Consider the following 22,934-nt stretch of genomic DNA (forward strand, 5'->3'; position numbering starts at 1 on the left):
AGACCTTAACCTGAAAACAACAGGCACTGGCCATTGTGGAGATGTAGCCGGTCTGGTCTGGTCTGTCGCGGGGAGACCTGGCAGAGACCTGACAGCCTGCAGACACCCGGCTCCACTCTCCCTCCCACCCTCCGACCCTAGGGGTTGGCACGGTAACCGCGAGGCAACGTGGGCAGATCTGACAGACTGGGCTCTCCTCACCCCCTCAGCCTCATGGGAGAAATAATCCGCACACTGAGTGAACTCTTCCTCCACACACAGACGGAGAAAAACAGGGGACGGTTAAGCCCTGTGAAATTTAACAGATCAAACTGCCCAGAGCTGAGGAGGAAGAAACCAAGCGGGGGTGCAACAAGCGGGGGAGACGTAACCATTGACATAGCATGTGAAGAAATGGATATGTTCGTTCAAGGCTAAAGTGGATTGCTCGCGAGCCATTTCAGACGACTCAGTCAGTTCTAATTTTCTCATGTTCCAATCGATGCTTGTTGACGAGAGCACCTCATTGTTCTGTTCCTTGAGCTACACTCATTATACCTCAATGTGCCAATTCAAATTGGTTGCCATCGCATATAATTCAAATAAATGAAGGCTTACATCAAAACAATCATTACGTAAACACAAAGGAGGAAAGGTGGAGGTGGAAGTCAAGGGATAAATTGAAAAGCATTCTTTATAAACGGGCAGCGGATTGGCTAAGTAAATTGTGTCGTAAACACAGAGGCTGAAATAATCAACCACTTCTCTCCTTTAAAGATGAATTGAAGATTACTCTTGTTAAGGTCCCATTTGATGGTGTGTGAGTCCTAATGTGGGCAAAGCAGCATTTTCACTACTGCATGTGTTTCTTTATAAACCATTTTGTGTTGTTTTGACTAGTGCGTGTAGTAGCAGTGTTTTGACTGCTGTAAGAGGTCAAGTTGAGTGTCAAGAGTGTCATGTCTTCAGAATGATGTGTGAAGTCTTTGCACTAGAACTACCTTGTGGTATTCAGAATTAAGGGTACAGTTAACTCTTAAGACGACTACGTAGTGCACTCTTTAAAGCAGAACTGAACTCAAAAACCAACTTCCCTAGTTGAAAATGACATATGTGACACCAATATTAGTCAGAAACATTTATTCCAGTGCACAAATTGACGACAAAGTGCAAGTAGGTTAATTTCTGTCATAAAGTCAGTATCATCCAAAAGACAGTTTTGTGAGATTTGTGTAGATGAGCTCGTCATGTCTTATTTAAGGGTTGGGTTTTGATTTTGACAATACCTACTTGCCGACTACCATGGGATAAACAGCTGTGGTGATTGTGGTCTATCCAATCGTACAGCAGAACACACAGACAGTGTGACAGACGTGCTCAGCAAAATACAATCAACTGTAGCTAGCTCTCTCTCACTTCTCCTTAATTTTGGAAGAAATGAATTTGTTCAAAACTGTTCCACTACTGTCTTTCTCTCTCTTTGAGTCAACTACTCACCACATTTTGTGCACTGCAGTGCTAGCTACCTGTAGCTTATGCTTTCAGTACTAGATTCATTCTCTAGTATTTTGATTAGGTGGAAAACATGTCAGTTCATGCTGCAATAGCTCTGATAGGTTGGAGGACGTTCCCCGGAAATTGTCATAATTACTGTGTAAGTCTATGGAAGGGGGTGAGAATCATGAGCCTCCTAGGTTTTGTATTGAAGAAAATGTACCCAGAGGAGGATGGAAGCTAGCTGTCCTCCGGCTACACCATGGTGCTTACCCTACAGAGTGCTGTTGAGGCTACTGTAGATCACTTTTTAATGTTTCAATACTTTTATTTTTATGAAATTCACTGAGGAGGATGGTCCTCCCCTTCCTCCTCTACGAGCCTCCACTGGTATAGACAAAGAATTGGCTAAGTAGATTGAGTTGTAAATACAAAGGCTGAAATAATCAACCACTTCTCTCCTTTAAAGATTAATTGAAGATTACTCTTGTTAAGGTCCCATTTGATTGTGTGTGAGTCCAGAATATGTTTTAACTAACGTGGGAAAAGCAGCATTTTCACTACTGCATGTGTTTTTTTATGAATAATTTATTGTTGTCTTGACTAGCGCGAGTAGTATCAGTGTTTTGACTGCTGTGAGATGTCAAGTTGAGTGTCAAGAGTGTCATGTCTTCGGAATGATGCTGTGTGAAGTCCTTGCACTAGAATCCAATCGTACAGCAGAACACACAGACAGTGAGACAGACCTGCTCAGCAGCACAGCGGATCAAACTATGACCTGCGAAATACTGCACCAAACACCTTAGCTAGTAAAATTGCTATCTAAAAGATCCTCAGAAAAAACATCAACATTAATTACAGATTTCTTGATTTATCTTAGATTCATTTAGACTATTTTGAGGAAGTGATACTGGCTTTGTTCTTATGGTGTCCAATGTGGGGCAAACTTAAGTAACTGCCACATCAAACCACAACCCCAAGACTAAAATCTTGTTTTTCTTATTAATGAGCAAAAGAAAAATATGCAGAATCAGTGCGTTCAGTCGCTCTTTAAACTTCTTAAGGCTAGGGGGCAGTATTTTGACGTCCGGATGAAAAGTGTGCCCAAAGTAAACTGCCTGCTACTCAGGCCCAGAAGCTAGGATATGCATATAATAGATTTGTAGATTTGGATAGAAAACACTCTGACGTTTCTAAAACTGTTAGAATAATGTATGTGAGTATAACAGAACTGATTTGGCAGGCAAAACACCGAGCACAATCCATCCAGGGGAAAAAATGTTTGAGGTCATTGTGTTTTCCAATTTGTTTCTTTGGGAAGCCCTATTTATGAGGAACCTGGTTGCAGTTCCTATGGCTTCCACTAGATGTCAACTGTCTTTAGAAATTGGTTGATGTTTTTCTTTTGAGAAATGAAGAAGTAGTGCTATTCATTGTAAGTGTCACTCCAGGTGGACTCTACTGTTTTGGTGCGCGTGAACCGGAACGCGCTTCATGTTGTTTTTATCCGGTTTTAGAAACAGTTTATTCCGTCTTAAATTTTATCGATTATTTACGTTTTAGGGTACCTGAGGTTGGATTAGGAATGTTGTTTGAAATGTTTGGACCAAGTTTACAGGTAACTTATTAGATACTTTGTAGGCATGTTGGGTGAGTTGAAACCGGTGTACTTCTGAATCAAACACGCCAAATAAATGGAAATTCTTGGAACATAAAGAAGGACATTATCTAACAAGAGGACCATTTGTGATGTTTCTGGGACATTTTGGAGTGTCAACAGAAGAAGATCTTCAAAGGTAAGGCATTAATTATATAGCTATTTCTGACTTTTGTCTGGTTGAAATATGATTTTCGTGTGTTTGTATGCTGAGCACTGTCCTCAGATAATCGCATGGTCCACTTTCGCCATAAAGCCTTTTTGAAATCTGACACAGCGTCTGGATTAACAAGAAGTGAAGCTTTATTTTGATGTATAACACATATGTTTTCGTGAATGTTGAATATTGATATTCGTGTAGTTTGAATTTGGCGCACTGCCATTTCACTGGATGTTGTCAAATCGATCCCGCTAAAGGGATTGGCGCGTGAAGGGATCCATAAGAGGATAAATCACTGTTAGAATAGTGTTTAAACTACAATATGCAGAACGATGATTAAAAAATCAGGAGTGCTCATACTACTGCCCAAAGGCCTAGCTTTAGTGTAGAAATTGCATAGTTAAGTGGTTATGCACAGCACTAGAATGTTGTACAAGGTATTTGAACAACAGTGTCGTTTTGAATACATAGAGTATTTGGGTCATACTATCGAGGGCAGTGTAGTGTAGTGTTCCGACAACAGTAGATGTGGGACAATACTGCTCGGAGCACGGGGAGAAATCCTGGTCGGCAGGAAGTATAGGAATACACCAAACTGACAGGTTGTATAATAATTAGGCCTTACATAACCATAGGGAGAATATACCTGCTTTTGTCAACGAAGGTCATTTCCAGTATCCACTGCCAGTTCTGTCACTGAGCAGCACACACACAAACACAGAAAACGCAACGTAAAATGCATGCAAACATAATAACAGACATGCAGAGCACATATACCCACACACAGACACACACCAAATGTGTGCCCTCTACAGACAAGGCATCATGCCGACACACACACACACACACACACACACACACACACACACACACACACACACACACACACACACACACACACACACACACACACACACACACACACACTGCGCACGAGGAAGAGGACCAGAGCAGACCCCACTATCAGTGGGGGAATATAGGACTAGCTGATCCAGGTGTAACCTGCCATCTCTCTCAAAGGTCCCTGACAGATAGAGTACAAGCAGCAGGGTTGGAGGGGGGAGAGAGATAGAGAGAGTGTGTGAGGGAGAAAAATAAAGAAAAAGAGAGTAGGCGTTTCCAGCATGGTGAAGGATGGGTTGGAGGGGAGAGATAGAGTGAGAAAGAGAGAGAGTGACTTAGAGAGATGGAAAGAGAGAGTGAACGAGAGACAAAGAAAAGAGAGTCTGGACTTCGACTATGGTGGGGGAATGAGATTAACTAGGCTGACTGCCTCAAACCAGTCTCCTCTGAAAGGACCAGACACTGCTTTGCTGGCAGCCTGAGCCCTGCGGAACGTCAAACCTTCGCCAAACACCCCTGATGTTTAGCCCAGCATATTTAACAGACCCTGTCTATTATAAACCTCCTCTTCTAGGCAAAGCAAAGCACTCTCCACTCACGTACACACAACCCAGTTTCCTTTTAACCACCACTTACACCAACTGTAACGCCTATCATACTGTCACTGTCACGGTGCAAACCTGACGACTAGAGGACGCTTATTAAACCGACGCTGTCATGAATATGCTACTCACGATTATTCCCGCTTCTCTCAGGGAGAGAATTGACACACTCCATGGATTGAGGGAGGTTAGGGCTTTTGGGGGGGTGCATGTTGGCAGGCAGTAGTGGGGCTGCAATATCCCTGAAGCCTTGCTGAGGGAGTGCGAAGGATGGGGGTGGGGGAGGAGGGAGCGGGCGATATCGCGACGTGAGCAGGTGGTAGGGGATAAGCAGAAAGGCTCCACAGGGGAAGCGCCTTTAGCGTGTCACTTTAGCTTGTCAGGCTCCGTCTGCAGGTTTCTCTGATGATATGGGCGAACAGAAACAGAAAGATAATGTTGGCTAGCGCTCTTACACTGCTGGCAGCAGTTGGATGGATGGTTGGAATGTGTGTAGGTAAGGTAGAGAGTGAAAGGAGGAGGAGAGAAGAGGGGGCTGTGTGTGTGGATTTGTTTGAATGGTCTCACTTCTAAGCAATTCTGTGGTTGGAATGTGCTGAAATTCTCCATTGCGACCACTGACATAGTCCCTTTAAATCTGGGCTCATGATTTCAGAGGTACTATAAGAAGAAGGGGCTTTCGTTTTTATCTTGAATGGCAGCTTACCTTGAAAGTGTCTGCAATGTACTTTTTCCTTGAATAAGTATCGTCTTTCAGTACTGGCACTGAGGCGCACGCAGGACTCGTCTCACACCGTGCCTTTGCTTCCCATTTGCTTCAATTAGAATGCTCCTGACATTCAGCCGCTTTAAAGGCAGAGTGATCCTTAAATTGAACACTACCCTAAGGACCATTACAGAGCAGCACTTACAGGGCTAAAGCTGTGCTCATATGGACGTTATCTTCCCTTTTGTGAGTTTGTTTTTTAAATGGGATGTTTTTTAATTGGAGGCCTTGGCATTGTTTCTAGTTGAGTTCAACTTTGAAACTGACCTAGTGAATCTTCCTTGACCTTTGAGGGATGTTGTTGGCAATAGCCAGCGGGTTTACAGTATCTGAAGCCACCCGCCCATTGCTTCAGATGAGCCCAAAAGCTATTGGAGAAATGAAACAAGAGTCCATTGATTGAGGCCTAAGATCATTCTTCCACAAAGCATCGCCTTGAAGATAAAGCCAGACAGACACACACACACGCGCACGCATTTCGTTCTCTATTCTCATGGGGACATTAAATGTATTTACATCCTATTTTTCCTGACCCCCTAACCCTAAACGTAACCCTAACCTTATCCCGTAATCCTAACCCAAGCCATAAACCTAACCCTAACCTAACCACTAATCCCTTACCCTTACCGTAATTCTAACCCTAATTCTAATTCTAACCCTAAACCTTATGCTTAAAATAGCCTTTGTCCTCATGGGGACGTGATAAATGGGGAGAATTGTCCTTGTTTTACTATCCTTGTGGGGACTTTGGGGGATTTTAGGTCCCCACAAGGATAGAAGAACCCCCCCCACACACACACACACACACACACACACACTCCTTGTCACGCCCTGACCATAGAGAGCCCTTGTTTCTCTATGGTGTAGTAGGTCAGGGCGTGACTAGGGGGTATTCTAGTTTATAATTTCTATGTTGTGTTCTAGTTTATATTTTCTATGTTGGTGTATGATTCCCAATTAGAGGCAGCTGGTAATCGTTGTCTCTAATTGGGGATCATATTTAAGTAGCTATTTTTGTGTTTGTTTTGTGTTTGTGCATGTGCACCACGTAGTCAAGTTTAGTTGTTCATTTATTGATATATTTTGTTTTGTTTAATTTTCTCTTTGAATTAAATATGTGGAACTCAACATCCGCTGCACCTTGGTCCCATTCTTACGACAGCTGTGACAGAATATCCCACCAAAAGATGACCAAGCAGCGTATCCACGAGGTAAAGGAGTTTTGGACATGGGAAGACGTGATGGGTAGATGTGAGACCCTTCCTTGGCGACAGACGGAAGGTAATAGTGGAGGACAGCGACGACGACAGGGTTCACGTCCACAGAAAGCCCAAGGACAACCCCAAGATTTTTTGGGGGGCAGCACAAGGGGTGGCCGGCTGAGCCGCAGGAAGAGCCAGAGCACATGGAGCAGGCGATAGAGATGTGGTCAGTCGACCCAAGGAGAGTGCCAGAGCCCGCATGGGAGTCGATGGAACAGTGTGAGGAAGGATACCGGAGAATGGAGTTGGCTAGGAGTATGCGGCAGCGCAAGCGTGCTGAAGAGTGGGTCATCAGTCCGGTGCCATATGTGACGGCTCCACGCACCAGGTCTCCGGTGCGCCTCCTCAGCCCGGTATGTCCTGTGCCGGTTCCTCGCACTCGCCATAAGGAGCGTGTCATCAGTCCGCTGCCAAAGAATCTTTGGGGGGGGGCACATGGAGCTGGCGGTCGAGCAGCGGAGAGTGCCAGAGCCTGTGTGGGAGTCAGAGGAGGAATTCGATGAAAGATTCCGGAGAGAGGTGGTAGAGATGAGAATGCTGCAGCACACTCGTCCTGAAGTGCGTGTCCCCAGTCCGGTACGTCCTGTGCCAGCTCCCCGCACTCTCCCTGAAGAGCCAGAGATCGTCAGGGAGGCGATGGAGAAGTTGGGAGAGAGAGAGAGGAGGGAGATGTTGTGCAAGTGTGTTCTGCTCAACATTCGACCAGATGATCCGGTAGGCAGTCTGGTGAAACCTGTACCGGCTCCACACATCTGGACTCTAGTGCGCCTCCCCAGTCCGGTACGTCCTGTGCCTTCTCCCAGCACTCGCCCGGGGGTGCGTGTCACCAGTCTGGTGCCACCTGTACCGGCTCCACGCACTAGGCCTCCAGTGTGCATTCACAGTCCAGAGCTTCTGGCGACGGTTCACAGTCCGGAACCTCCTGCAACGGTCCACAGTCCGGAACCTCCTGCGACGGTCCACGGTCCAGAATCTCCTGCGACGGTCCATGGTCCGGGAACATCCTGCGACGGTCCATGGTTCGTAACCTCCAGCGAGGGTCAACGGTCCGGCGCTTCCAGGAAAGGCGTCCAGTCCAGCTCCAGGGCAGGAGCCTTCCTCTGCGCCGGTGGCCAGTCCAGGCACGGTGTCCAGTCCAGCTCCAAGGCTGGAGCCTTCCTCTGCGCCGGTGGCCAGTCCAGGCACAGTGTCCAGTCCAGATCCAGGGCAGGAGCCTTCCTCTGCACCGGTGGCCAGTCCAGGCACGGTGTCCAGTCCAGCTCCAGGGCAGGAGCCTTCCTCTGCGCCGGTGGCGAGTCCAGGCACGGCGTCCAGTCCAGCTCCAGGGCAGGAGCCTTCCTCTGCGCCGGTGGCCAGTCCAGGCACGGTGTCCAGTCCAGCTCCAGGGCAGGAGCCTTCCTCCGGGGGGGGTACTGTCACGCCCTGACCATAGAAAGCCCTTGTTTCTCTATGGTGTAGTAGGTCAGGGCATGACTGGGGGTTAGTCTAGTTTATATTTTCTATGTGGGGTTCTAGATTTGTTTTCTATGTTGGTGTTTGGTACGATTCCCAATTAGAGGCAGCTGGCTATAGTTGTCTCTAATTGGGGATCATATTTAAGTAGGATTTTGTCACCTGTGTTTGGTGGGATATTGTTTATGTGTAGTTGCATGTTAGCACTCCATTGTCATCACATTTCGTTGATTTCTTTATTGTTTTGTGTGTTTCTCTATTAAATATGTGCAAACCATATCGCGCTGCACCTTGGTCCGATGATTATTGCATCGAACGTAACAGTTTTCTAGTTTATCATTTCTATATTGTGTTCTACTTTATATTTTCTATGTTGGTGTTTTGTATGATTCCCAATTAGAGGCAGCTGGTAATCGTTGTCTCTAATTGGAGATCATATTTAAGTAGCTATTTTTCCCACCTGTGTTTGTGGGATATTGTTTTGTGTTTGTGCATGTGCACCACGTAGTCGCGTTTAGTTGTTCGTTTATTGATATATTTGGTTTTGTTTAAGTTTCTCTTTGAATTAAATATGTGGAACTAAACATCCGCTGCGCCTTGGTCCCGTTCTTACGACAGCCGTGACACTCCTGCCCACTCAAAAAATACCTTATTATAACTTTATCCCATGACAGTCCCTGTGTGAACCCGGGGCCCTGGCAGTACTCCCTTCTGGTCTCTTGCACATGGGCAAGACGCCACAACCCACCGAAGAGAAGTGATTTTGATGGGCAGTTTCAACAACAGTGTCAACAAACACTGCAAGGCAACCGTGAAAATGTTGTAAGCAGTTTGGTAACCACTAATCTAGGCTAAACAGAGACTCTGGCTACATTTCATTCTGCAAACTTCTTCATGGATCAGATAAGAAAGCAATATGGCGGAAGGCAATATGAAACTCCACTTAACAGAGGGCAAGATGGAGCTATAGGCATGTTTTACGTTTGAACTTCCAGTCGGTTCCCTTTTCCACCTGACAAACACATTACGTCAGCCACCTAGGTAAAAACCTGTCTCCGGGCTTCAGTCGGCTCAGGTTGTCCCTAGATAACTTGGCTATAATCCATCTTGTGATGTGGTAGGCTATATTTGACACTTCACAAAAGCATTCAGCCATCTAGGTATTGAAATACGGATGACTGGATTCACCTGATAACCTGAAAACTATTATGGGTGTTGAGATCTGCCCAAGTTTGACGTCAGTTGCCAAACAACCAGCTAGAAATGAGATTTCATTAGCACCCAGAGCAACCTGGCTTAATGTCATAAAAGGCTACTGCAGACCAAGATGCACTTGAAGATGTAATAAGGGGGAAAAGGAGGAAAACCACTATGATAGTGATTCAAAGAAGAGGGATAGGTTACCACCTGGAAATATCTATGAGGAGAGGAAAAAAGCTATTTGGAGAGGGGGAAAGGCTGTGGCCTATATCTCAAAGGCATATTATGAGGGGGGGAAAGTGAGCTACTGAATGAGCAACTGAATGACGGCAATTTTACAGCATTTGGACAAGAACATGACCATACCCTATTTTCACAAAGGGATAATTATTGACAACTAAAGTGGCCGTAGTAGGTCTGCGCGAGATGGAGTGAGCGGTGGCAGTTGAGAGGCGTGTGATGGGGGCATGTAGACCGCAAAGCAGAGCATCCACTGTCACAAGCTCTTTTAGAAACTTGTTTCCCAGCCTGGTCTCATAGACTAGACGTAACATAGTAAATGTAAATCGGAGACACGCAAATTAGTATGATATGTTATGTTTGGTATGGTTACAAAAGACAGATAGAAACGGGTGGTTGGTCAGGGTGGATGGGTAAGCGTACAATGCGAACATCTAACAACCCAAAGGTTGCAAGTTCGAATTTCATCACGGACTACTTTAGCATTTTAGCTAATTAGAAACTTTTCAACTACTATTACTTTTGAGCTACTTTGCGACTACATAGCATGTTAGCTAACCCTTTGCCTAACATTAACCCTAATCTTAACCCTTTTAGCTAACTCTTCCCCTAACCTGGGGTTGGGTGGTATCCAGATTTTCATAGCGTTATACCGTCCTTCTCTTATATCCTGATATATGGTATTCCCGGATTATATCAAGGGGACGCCCAAAAACGCAAAAAAAAACATTGGGCATCTATTACCAGAATGCTAACAAAATTAGAACAATTAATAGCTAATTCCATGGAGGCTGCTAGCTTAATATGCAAACGAGCGGCATGTGTAATCCAAGATGGCGTAGCAGTCAGACGTCTTTGTCCTGTTGTGTCCCTTATATATATCGTTTTTTTCTTCGCATATCTTTTAAAATATTTTGCTAAACCTCAACATCTAAATACTCTCCTGCAAACCGCCTCACCCAATGTAGCGTGGATCTGCTTTTTTTTCTAAAGTATCTATATTTACTTCGGATCTGGAATCCCTCAACTGAAGCTAGCCAGCTAACTACCAGCTATCAGTCAGCAAACCATTGCCAGCGGTCATCAGCTAACCTTCAGCTCGAATAGCTCTCGCCAGTTCTAACAATGTGACTCTAACCAGAGCATAACGGACCTATTATTTTTATCCCCGGATTCCCACCGCAAACTGAACATTTTCATCTGGATCTTCATCTGGCTAGCGTTTCCATCCACTTAGCTTGAAGCTAGCCCGGCCAGAGCTCCTGTGCTACCACCAAAGCATACTCCCTTCAGGCGCGACGCCCGCTGAAGGCCCATTATGCTAACCAGCTAGGCCTGCTAGCTACCTAGAGCTACTTGGAACCCTACTAATTGCACGACCGGTCTATCGACGTCACTGCATGAAGAGGCAAAAACAGACATAACCCCATCGCGACGTCCCCCAAAGTCTAACTTTCTAGCCCCTGCTATCTGCTTGCTTGCTAACCCAGCCTGCTAACTGCTAGCCTGCCCCGGTCTACTAACTGCTAGCTTGTTTAGCCCCGGTCTACTAACTGCTAGCTTGTTTTAGCCCCGGCCTACTAACTGTTAGCTTGTTAGCACAGGCCTGCTAACTGTCTGAATCGCCGTGTCCCCAGCCAGCCCAACCACTCATTGGACCCATATTTATTTTCAATCTCTTTTCGATTTTTAATTTGATTATACCTTCCGGTAACCTGCCTCACCCAGTGTGATACGGAATCGCTATTATTTTTAATTTTAGAATACATTCAAGAACCTCCAGAAGTTAACCAGCTAAATAGATACAAGCTGTTTAGTCATCGTTAGCCACTGCTAGCGGCTTTTGACCTTCTGCACAGCCAGCCCTGTTTTTAGCCTGGATAATACTCGCCAGTCTACCAGTATCGAACTGTCTCTCCACAACAACGCCGGATTCCTGCCGTAATCCCTGGACCACTACTTCTGATCTTCACAGCTAGCTTGCACCCAGTACTGAAGCTATCCCTGAGGCCCACCTCCCGGCCTACTCAGCTGTTCACCCGAACCCCACTCATACACCGCTAGAGCCCAATACGCCACCGGATCCTTGCTGTAAACTCTGGACCTTGGCTAAAGCCACTGCCACGAAGCTAGCACCAGTTAGCTGTGAGCCAGGCACATCTCCCTGCTGGCAAACTAAATGATACAATACCTCTTTCGCCATCTGGCTTGGATTCTCTATCGACACGGCCCCCCGCCGCACCACCACGACTGGTCTGCCGACGAATACTCCATCCGCTGTGCCTTCAACCGGCCTCCGTCTGAGCAGACGACCCCCGAGCTATTAACTTTAAACGCCATGTCGCCCGCATGCTAGCGTAGTGGCGGTTTCCCCTGGACTTCCCCCTGGACACTATGATCACTTGGCTACATAGCTGATGCCTGCTGGACTGTCCATTATTCACGGTACTCCATTCTGTTTATTTATGTTTTATCTGTCGGCCTCAGCCGCGAACTCAGGCTCTGTGTGTAGTTAATCCGGCCCTCTCTGCCTAGTCATCGCCATTTTACCTGTTATTGTGTTAGCTGACTAGCTGTTGTTGTCTCACCTGTTGTTTTAGCAAGCTCTCCCAATTAAAACCTGCGATTACTTTATGCCTTGCTGTATGTCTCTCTCAAATATCAATATGCCTTGTGTACTGTTGTTCAGGTTAGTTATCATTGTTTTAGTTTACAATGGAGCCCCTAGTTCCACTCCTCACACCTCTGATACCTCCTTTGTCCCACCTCCCACACATGCGGTGACCTCACCCATTATAACCAGCATGTCCAGAGATACAACCTCTCTTATCATCACCCAGTGCCTGGGCTTACCTCCGCTGTACCCGCACCCCACCATACCCCTGTCTGCACATTATGCCCTGAATATATTCTACCGCGCCCATAAATCGGCTCCTTTTATTCCTTGTCCCCAACGCTCTAGGCGACCAGTTTTGATAGCCTTTAGCCGCACCCTCATCCTACTCCTCCTCTGTTTTTCGGGTGATGTGGAGGTAAACCCAGGCCCTGCATGTCCCCAGGCACCCTCATCTGTTGACTTCTGTGATCGAAAAAGCCTTGGTTTCATGCATGTCAACATCAGAAGCCTCCTCCCTAAGTTTGTTTTACTCACTGTTTTAGCACACTCTGCCAACCCTGATGTCCTTGCCGTGTCTGAATACTGGCTTAGGAAGGCCACCAAAAATTCAGAGATTTCCATACCCAACTATAACACTTTCCGTCAAGATAGAACTGCCAAAGGGGGAGGAGTTGCAAAAGTTATGTCATACTTTCCAGGTCTATGCCCAAACAGTTCGAACTTCTAATTTTAAAAATGTATCTCTCCAGAAGTAAGTCTCTCACTGTTGCCGCCTGCTACCGGCCCCCCTCAGCTCCCAGCTGTGCCCTGGACACCATCTGTGAATTGATCGCCCCCCCATCTAGCTTCAGAGTTTGTTCTGTTAGGTGACCTAAACTGGGATATGCTTAACACCCCGGCAGTCCTACAATCTAAGCTAGATGCCCTCAATCTCACACAAATCATCAAGGAGCCCACCAGGTACAACCCTAAATTCGTAAACATGGGCACCCTAATTGACATTATCCTGACCAACTTTCCCTCCAAATACACCTCTGCTGTCTTCAATCAGGATCTCAGCGATCACTGCCTCATTGCCTGTATCCGCTACGGGTCCGAGGTCAAACGACCACCCTTCATCACTGTCAAACGCTCCCTAAAACACTTCTGCGAGCAGGCCTTTCTAATCGACCTGGCCCGGGTATCCTGGAGGGATATTGACCTCATCCCGTCAGTTGAGGATGCCTGGTCATTCTTTAAAAGTAACTTCCCTCACCATCTTAGACTAGCATGCTCCATTCAAAAAATGCAGAACTAAGAACAGATATAGCCCTGGTTCACTCCATACCTGACTGCCCTCGACCAGCACAAAAACATCCTGTGGCGGACTGCAATAGCATCGAATAGTCCCCGCGATATGCAACTGTTCAGGGAAGACAGGAACCAATACACGCAGTCAGTCAGGAAAGCAAAGGCCAGCTTTTTCAAGCAGAAATTTGCATCCTGTAGCTCTAACTCCAAAAAGTTCTGGGACACTGTAAAGTCCATGGAGAACAAGAGCACCTCCTCCCAGCTGCCCACTGCACTGAGGCTAGGTACCTTCTCCGCTGTGCAATCCGGTTTCCGAGCCGGTCACGGGTGCACCTCAGCCACGCTCAAGGTACTAAACGATATCATAACCGCCATCAATAAATGACAGTACTGTGCAGCCGTCTTCATCGACCTGGCCAAGGCTTTCGACTCTGTCAATCACCATATTCTTATCGGCAGACTCAGTAGCCTCGGTTTTTCTAATGACTGCCTTGCCTGGTTCATCAACTACTTTGCAGACAGAGTTCAGTGTGTCAAATCGGTGGGCATGTTGTCCGGTCCTCTGGCAGTCTCTATGGGGGTACCACAGGGTTCAATTCTCGGGCCGACTCTTTTCTCTGTGTATATCAATGATGTTGCTCTTGCTGCGGGCGATTCCCTGATCCACCTCTACGCAGACGACACCATTCTGTATACTTCTGGCCCTTCCTTGGACACTGTGCTATCTAACCTCCAAAAGAGCTTCAATGCCATACAACACTCCTTCCGTGGCCTCCAACTGCTCTTAAACGCTAGTAAAACCAAATACATGCTTTTCAACCGTTCGCTGCCTGCACCCACACGCCCGACTAGCATCACCATCCTGGATGGTTCTGACCTTGAATATGTGGACATCTATAAGTACCTAGGTGTCTGGCTAGACTGCAAACTCTCCTTCCACACTCATATCAAACATCTCCAATCCAAAATCAAATCTAGAGTCTGCTTTCTATTTCGCAACAAAGCCTCCTTCACTCACGCCGCAAAACTTACCCTAGTAAAACTGACTATCCTACCGATCCTCGACTTCGGCGATGTCATCTACAAAATAGCTTTCAATACTATACTCAGCAAACTGGATGCAGTTTATCAAAGTGCCATCCGTTTTGTTACTAAAGCACCTTATACCACCCACCACTGCGACCTGTATGCTCTAGTCGTCTGGCCCTCGCTACATGTTCATCGCCAGACCCACTGGCTCCAGGTCATCTACAAGTCTATGCAAGATAAAGCTCCACCTTATCTCAGTTCACTGGTCACGATGGCAACACCCACCCGTAGCATGCGCTCCAGCAGGTGTATCTCACTGATCATCCCTAAAGCCAAAACCTAATTTGGCCGCCTTTCCTTCCAGTTCTCTGCTGCCTGCGACTGGAACGAATTGCAAAAATCCCTGAAGTTGGAGACTTTTATCTCCCTCGCCAACTTTAAACATCTGCTATCTGAGCAGCTAACCGATCGCTGCAGCTGTACATAGTTCATTGGTATATAGCCCACCCAATTTACCTACCTCATCCCCATACTGTTTTTATTTTATTTACTTTTCTGCTCTTTTGCACACCAGTATCTCTACCTGCACATGTTCAACTGATCATTTATCACTCCAGTGTTAATCTGCTAAATTGTAATTATTCACTCCTATGGCCTATTTATTGCCTACCTCCTCATGCCTTTTGCACATAATGTATATAGATTCTTTTTTTCTACTATGTTATTGACTTGTTTATTGTTTATTGTTTACTCCATGTGTAACTCTGTGTTGTTGTCTGTTCACACTGCTATGCTTTATCTTGGCCAGGTCGCAGTTGCAAATGAGAACTTGTTCTCAACTAGCCTACCTGGTTAAATAATGGTGGAATAAAAAAATAAAATAAAAAATGTGTACACGCTGTGTCTTTGTGGAGTCTGGAGTAGCTAGGGCAACAGGGCGCTCTGCTCTGCTCAGGGAAGAGAGGGAGGAGAAGACTGGCCGAGAACGGAGAGGAGAAAAAACATAAGGAAATCAAGATAGTGGCAGCTTTACAAATAACTAATCCAAATAACTTTGACTTCTCAAACATGGCAGAAAGCTGGTACTACATGATGCCCTGTCACCTTATTAATTCAGACACTTACTTAGATTAACTAGCAAGTTAAATATAGGGTTTGGGTTAAGGCAAAATTCAGTTTTTCACACCAATTCTAATTTTTTAAATGCAGGTGTAAAATGCTTCTTATCGTAATTTCTGCTCGGCATCAGATGCATTTTCTGCTTCAGTTGCACTTCTCCACTCGGATGAGAATTCCCGAACAGGCATTCTATCAGCATACAGCTCTCTGACTGATGTGTAGCTACTTTTCTCCAGTACTTTTCTCATGTAGCCAGCAGCAGTCCCATCCAATTCCATTCACCCAATGTGCTCCAAAAAGGGTTGCCATGTCCGCAGTTTTTCTGTAAATTGGGCAACTTTGAAAACGATTTGAAAATGTATTGGTCCTAGGTTGCGGGTTTTTGGGCTACTTCTACTTGCTACGCGGCCGCCATGGCATTTCTCTTTAAAGAAATACAAGTCTATTTCATTGTGACCTGCTGCTGCTGACTATCAGGCAATGAGGCAGGGTGTTGAGAGAGCACTGCAGTATGCAGCTTAGTCCACTATTGGCTGAGTCACGTGAGTGAGAGGAGACAGAGCAGCACATGCGCACATCGTGACAACTTGTTCCGCAGTTGTAGGTAGGCTAGGTAACTTGTCATTATGCACAAATGGAACATGGTGTGCTTCTGTTATGGTGAAAAGTCCTCAATGAAACTGACACATTAAATGTGGAGAATGATACATTTGTGTCTGCTGGCCATCAAGTAGCATATTCATTTATATGCCATTGCAGGCTACTGTAGGCTAACATTTGATACAATAAATATGTTGAAATAACTATATTACTGGAGTCATTGCAAATCAATTTGTGCCACTTGTGTAGCCTACCTGGAGCTGTCAAACAAATGTAATACATAGCCTATAACTTCAGTGTATTGTTGTTGTAGCCTTGTATAATTATGCAATTATTAATGGCCATGTTTAGTTAATTAACTTGGAAGTTCTAAAAGCTCTATCGCAAATGCCGATCAGTTGTTAGAATGCATTAGACTGACTGCAACATTCAGTCAGATTAGGCAACAGGTAAAATAAAATGTACCACTACTAAAGGACACCAATAAGAAGAAGAGACTTGCTTGCTCCGAAGAAAGACGAGCAATGGATATTAGACTGGTGGAAATCTGTCCTTTGGTCTGATGAGTCCAAATTGTTATTTTTGTTCCAACCGCCATGTCTTTGTGAGATGCAGAATAGGTGAATGGATGTGTGGTTCCCACTGTGAAACATGAAGGAGGTGTGATGGTGTGGGGATGCTTGCTGGTGACACGATCCATGATTTATTTCAAATTCAAGGCACACTTAACCAGCATGTCTACCACAGCATTCTGCAGCGATACACCATACCATCTGGTTTGCACTTAGTGGGACTATCATTTGTTTTTCAACAGGACAATGACCCAACACACCTCCAGGCTGTGTAAGGGCTATTTGATCAAGAAAGAGAATGATGGAGTGCTGCATCAGATGACCTGGCCTCCACAATCACCTGACCTCAACCCAATGGAGATAGTTTGGGATGAGTTGGACCAGGGAGTGAAGGAAAAGCAGCCAACAAGTGCTCAGCATTATGTGGGAACTCCTTCAAGACTTGTGGAAAAGCATTCCAGGTGAAGCTGGTTGAGAGAATGCCAAGAGTGTGCAAAGCTGTCATCAAGGAAAAGGGTGGCTACTTTGAAGAATCTGAAATATTTTTATTTATTTAACTAGGCAAGTCAGTTAAGAACTTAAGAACAAATTCTACTTTACAATGACAGCCTACTGGGGAACAGTGGGTTAACTGCCTTCTTCAGGGGCAGAATGACAGATTTTCACCTTGTCAGTTTAGGGATTCAAATCCAGCAACCTTTCAGTTCATGGCCTAACGCTCTAACTATTAGTCTACCTGCCACACTTTTTTGGTTACTCCATGGTTCCATATGTGTTATTTCATAGTTTTGATGTCTTCACTATTATTCTACAATGTAGAAAATAGTAAAAATGAAGAAAAACCCTTGAATTAGTAGGTGTATCCAAACTTTTGACTAGTACTGTACATATTATTCATATTTAATTCAGTGGTTGAAATTATGACCCCATCCTCAGTATCCTATTCCAGCAGGCTATTGTGAAACTCAAGCTCTTCTTACCTCGAAATCGCCAAACTATTCATGTTGAATCAATTACTATGTTAATTTGAACCAAGCAAGCTGCTAAATCGTTTAGTTTACATCTTGCCTTCATCTCGCCTAGGTTACTGTAGCCTATCTGAAATAAGATGTAGGCCTTTCAGGGGCTATAGGCTAGCTGCATCTATCTAAGCAAACCATGGCAAGGTTGAATTACAATCATAAACCCAGATTTTAGTATCTAGCCTATGCTTACTGAAATAACAAGTAAATCTCATAAATGGGTCATTTATAACTGTTCGTAGTCTTAACATATGGTTTGTGGTATATGGCCAATATACCAAGGCTAACAGCTGTACGCAGGCACTCTGCGTTGCATCATGCATAAGAACAGTCCTTCGCCATGATATATTGGCCATATACCATACCCCGTTGTTCCTTATTGCTTAATCATAGTAGTCAGACAAGTTAAATCGACATCCATTGATCGAAAAAGATCTTCACTGATGAGTTTAATATGGGCAACTAATCTTTTCTCTTGCAACATATTCAAATTCGTTTGCAATAATTATTATTTTGGTGAAAACCGAATTTTATTATGTTATGGAAAAAGGGTTTATTGTATCAATGTGGCAACTCCTGTCTTGCTGTGAAGAAAACAAATAGGCTAGTTTTCAGGCTTTTTGCGTGGGTTTTGGGTGGTCACTGGGCTAGAAATATTAGCAAGACCTGGCAACCCTGGCTCCGAAACAGAAAGTTAAACATTGATTTTCCCTAACGGCAAGATCTCCAATCCGTTTTACACGTAGCCTAGGCTACAATCCTAGGCTACAATTAGGAAACATGACTGACGCTCACGATGAGTGTGAGATAATTTGATATAGGTGTGGTGGCACTTATGGGACTCACTCACGTATCGATTTTCACAACGAACACCACTACAAAACAACTTCTACTGTAATTGTAATTACCATGACGGCATCGTCCGGATAGCAACGCACAACGCACAGGAGAGGACATAACTGTAGCATACGGTAACACTGAGCATATTGCAATACCCACACAAATATTTGGTGAATTGACAACAGGGTGAGTTACATGTTTTAGAATGAGCTAAAACAATAGTCTATGCTACTTATACCAAACTAGTCATGCCTAGGCTATTCTACTCGCATGTATCCCTATTTGGAGATAGAGGTGCATGCACCTCTATTCCTGAGTTCCTATCAATAAACAGTCAAGTTTCCCCTAGCCAGGTCACTCGCACCGACACCGATGGGTTGCTGCCTACACCCATGTCACAGACAAAGAATGTCGATTCAAAAGCAACAGCAACATTGCAGAAGTGTGAGACAATTCTGGTAACAATTATATAGCTCAGTGCGTAGCCTATTCGACCGAAACAAAATGTCCCACATCTGGCAAGACTGAAACGCTCAGGGAGGTTGGCTGGCTACGTTCACGGACACAATCAAAAATGCCAGACAAACACGACATAGAGGGAGTATATCATTCTCAGCAGCTGGAAAGGAATGTCACTTGGTATTGATAATGCTATAAACTACACCTGATCAATACCTTACCTATTCACAACGCATCACAGCATCTTGTTGGAGAAAACACTGTTGCTCGAACATTCGCTTTCCGAACACTACAAAACATGACATTATCTCAAATAAACTCCACTATGTTACAGCATGCGACTGAAGCGACGCCCCAGAGCGCCAGTGTGTTGACAGGTTGGTTACCTTGCGCAATTAAATCGGCGGTTTCAGGACCTCCTTGCGCGCAGCACTCCGAGTATAAACTTTTCTTAAATTCCGTGTTCGCCTGCTCGTTCTGGATCCCTCCGTTCCAAGCAAGTCGGGGATGTGTTGAGCAACGGTTCAGTGACAACGTCAATTTCGTGGAGTCTCCACCCACGGCACCAAGAGAGACCCAATAGGCGGGTTGTTGAAACGGTCATTGGCTAAATCAACAAATACAGTGTTATTACAAGGTAATTGAAAAGTATGTGCAATATCGGTAACAATTTTCAATTCCTTCTGGAGTGAGGAATAGCCTAAATATTCGTCTCCTTTATGTTTCTCCCTGCACAATTTTGAAATAGATTGTGATACATCATGAGGAATAACTATCATCAACAGACATTCAATAACAATTTAAAAACATAATGTCTAATATGACATTCACCAAATGTAATAATTCCTGCTTGTTTTAAATCTAAGCAGAAAAGCCTACATTGAAATGTTTGCTTTCCATCACCCATACATCTCCAGAACCTGCCACAATGATTACAACCAAATTAAATATGTGGGCAATATCATTTCTCTTCCTCTCTTATGTACATCTAATCTAATTAAATGTTCAGTGCCCTCATTAGAGAGTTATGACCAAATAATCCCTCTTAACTCCTGTACTCTGCCAGCCTCTCCACTTAAAGATTGTGATATGTGATTGTCACTGAGGCAACAGAGAAGCACTGTGAAAGTAATTAATCAATGTGTGTATTCTACAGAATGTGCCTTATAAGTGTGTGTGTGGGGGGGTACTTGGCACATCGTACTCTAGTGGTGGGCCGGGCGCCTGCAGGCTGATTTCGGTTGTCAGTTGAACAGTGTTTCTTTTGACACATCTCGACCTTCGCCTCTCCTAAGTTCGTTGGGGAGTTGCAGTGATGAGACAAGATTGTAATTGGATCGCAATTGGATATCACTATATTGGGGAGAAAAAAGGGGTATAAAAAATACAAAAATAAAAATAAGTGTGTGTGCATGCATGTGTGTGCGTAGGTTAAGAGAGCTCAGAGGTCAGATGGGTCAGTCTAGGCCAGGGACACCCAATGTCAGCCTAACCTGTCTTTCTGCACCCGCCATCATACTCCATGTATGTGTTCCTGTCATGTGTTCCACTTCATTGACCAGGGAACATACTGTACACTGAAAAACACTTAGGGCCTAACCAACTGGACCACAAACCACCAGCTCACCACTCAAGGCAGAATGTGTGAAAGAAGAACTCCATTGACCAGTCTCTGTTCTCTATGACGGCTATATCTAAGAGGTTGGATTCAGTCCTCTCCTGACCTGACACTTCTTCACATGGCATACGAGAAACCATTTTGGTTTGTCTATCAGGCATCTGGTATGACATTTGGACATGTTTCTGAAAACATGACAACACATGTATGAGATCTAGTCACAAAATGACCATGAATCAGTCAGTGTTTCCGACAACAGACTTTTGTGTGGCTAATGTGAAGACGAATAGTTGAATTAGAAGAATAGGAGGTTTGCAGCTACTGTACTGGAAGGGAAATCCACAATCTACGAGAACATATATTCCATGGCCAAATGTATGTGGACACTTGCTTGTCAAACATCTCATTCCAAAATCATGGGCGTTAACATGGAGTTGGTCCCCCATTTGCTGCTATAACAGCCTTAACTCTTCTGGAAAAGCTTTCCACTAGATGTTGGAACATTGCTGCGGGGACTTGCTTCCATTCAGCCACAAGAGCATTAGTGAGGTCGACACTAATGTTGGGCAATTAGGCGTTGCTCGCAGTCGGTGTTCCTATTCGATGGGGTTGAGGTCAGGACTCTATGCAGGCCGGTAAAGTTTTTCCACACCGATCCCGACACACCATTTCTGTATGGACCTCGCTTTGTGCATGGGGGCATTGCCATGCTGAAACAGGAAAGGGCCTTCCTGCAATGGTTGCCACAAAGTTGGAAGCACAGAATCATCTAGAATGTCATTGAATGCTGTGGCATTAAGATTTCCCTTCAAGGGGCCTAACCTGAACCATGAAAAACTGCCCCAGACCATTATTCCTCCTCCACCAAACTTTACAGTTGGCACTATGCATTAGGGCAGGTAGCTTTCTCCTGGCATCCGCCAAACCCAGATTCGTCCATCGGACTGCTAGATGGTGAATCTTGATTCAGAGAACACGTTTCCACTGTTCCAGAGTCCAATGGCGGCGAGCTTTAATCCACTGTAGCTAACTCTTGGCATTGCATGTGGTGATCTTAGGCTTGTGTGCGGCTGCTCGGCCATGGAAACCCACTTCATGAAGATCCCGACGAACAGTTATTGTGCTGAAGTTGCTTCCAGATGCAATTTGGAATTCGGTAGTGAGTGTTGCAACCGAGGACAGACGATTTTTACACACTACACGCTTCAGCACTTGGCGGTCCCATTCTGTGAGTTTGTGTGGCCTACCATTTTGCGGTTGAGCCGTTGTTGCTCCTAAACGTTTCCACTTCACAATAACAGCACTTACGGTTAACCAGGGCAGCTCTAGCAGGGCATACATTTTACAAACTGACTTGTTGGAAAGGTGACATCCTTTCCAGCCATGTTGAAATTCACTGAGCTCTTCAGTAAGGCCATTCTACTGCCAATGTTTGTCTGTGGAGATTGCACGGCTGTGTGCTCAATTTTATACACCTGTCAGCAACGGGTGTGGCTGAAATAGCCAAATACACAAATTTAAAGGGGTGTCCACATACTTTTGTATATATAGTGTATTTGTGTGGGTTGGCCCATGGCAGCGACTTGAATTGAGGAAATTAACTCAACCAATTTCACACTGGGGTGCCCATCTAAGAACTGTGCTCGACTGGAAGGCAAGCATCTGCCTCCTACCTTGTGACTTCCTCCCCATTTAATTGCCAGTTATCTGCTGAGACATTGATTGTTTTGCTACTTGACATGTTTCTCTGAATAAATGAGAAAGGGATTTAAAGGGGAGGTAGATGTTGAAAAGGTGAGAAAAAAACACACTTCATAATGGGTTCAAATGAACAACACCAATAATATGATGATGGAGTGTCTCAGAAGAAAACAAATGATTCCATTGATATTGTCTCTGCCCACCTTCATTATCAAGTGAATGTTCAAACCCATTTTCAATTTGTTTTAAGGGGTTTTAATGCCAAATGTGACAGTGTGGGGGAAGTTATGATGATTTACTTTGCGCTATCCCCTTAGGCATGTACATTCCTCTTATGATGGCATCTAATTGTGGTCATCGTTCAAGGCTTCTTATTGTTAGGGAAGTGATGGAAAGGCCATGTGAGATATGA

At 44.8% G+C, this 22,934-nt stretch overlaps 1 protein-coding gene across 3 annotated transcripts in view; it reads right to left on the minus strand.

The window, feature by feature from the left end:
• jupb (junction plakoglobin b) overlaps positions 1-19,723 on the minus strand; it is an 81,573-nt gene extending 61,850 nt beyond the window's left edge. Inside the window, exons 1-2 of one of the 3 annotated variants that reach the window (XM_042307576.1) lie at positions 19,590-19,719; positions 19,425-19,492 (exon numbers count right to left, since the gene is read on the minus strand). The gene's annotated coding sequence lies outside the window, so the exon portion shown is untranslated. Of the gene's footprint in view, positions 1-19,424 lie in introns of all 3 variants that reach the window. The other 2 variants (XM_042307574.1, XM_042307575.1) reach the window with 2 other exon arrangements.
• Between the last annotated feature and the right edge of the window lie 3,211 nt (positions 19,724-22,934).

The sequence above is a fragment of the Oncorhynchus tshawytscha genome, linkage group LG27 (genome assembly GCF_018296145.1).
Source record: "Oncorhynchus tshawytscha isolate Ot180627B linkage group LG27, Otsh_v2.0, whole genome shotgun sequence".
In the NCBI taxonomy this organism is placed as follows: Eukaryota; Metazoa; Chordata; class Actinopteri; order Salmoniformes; family Salmonidae; genus Oncorhynchus; species Oncorhynchus tshawytscha.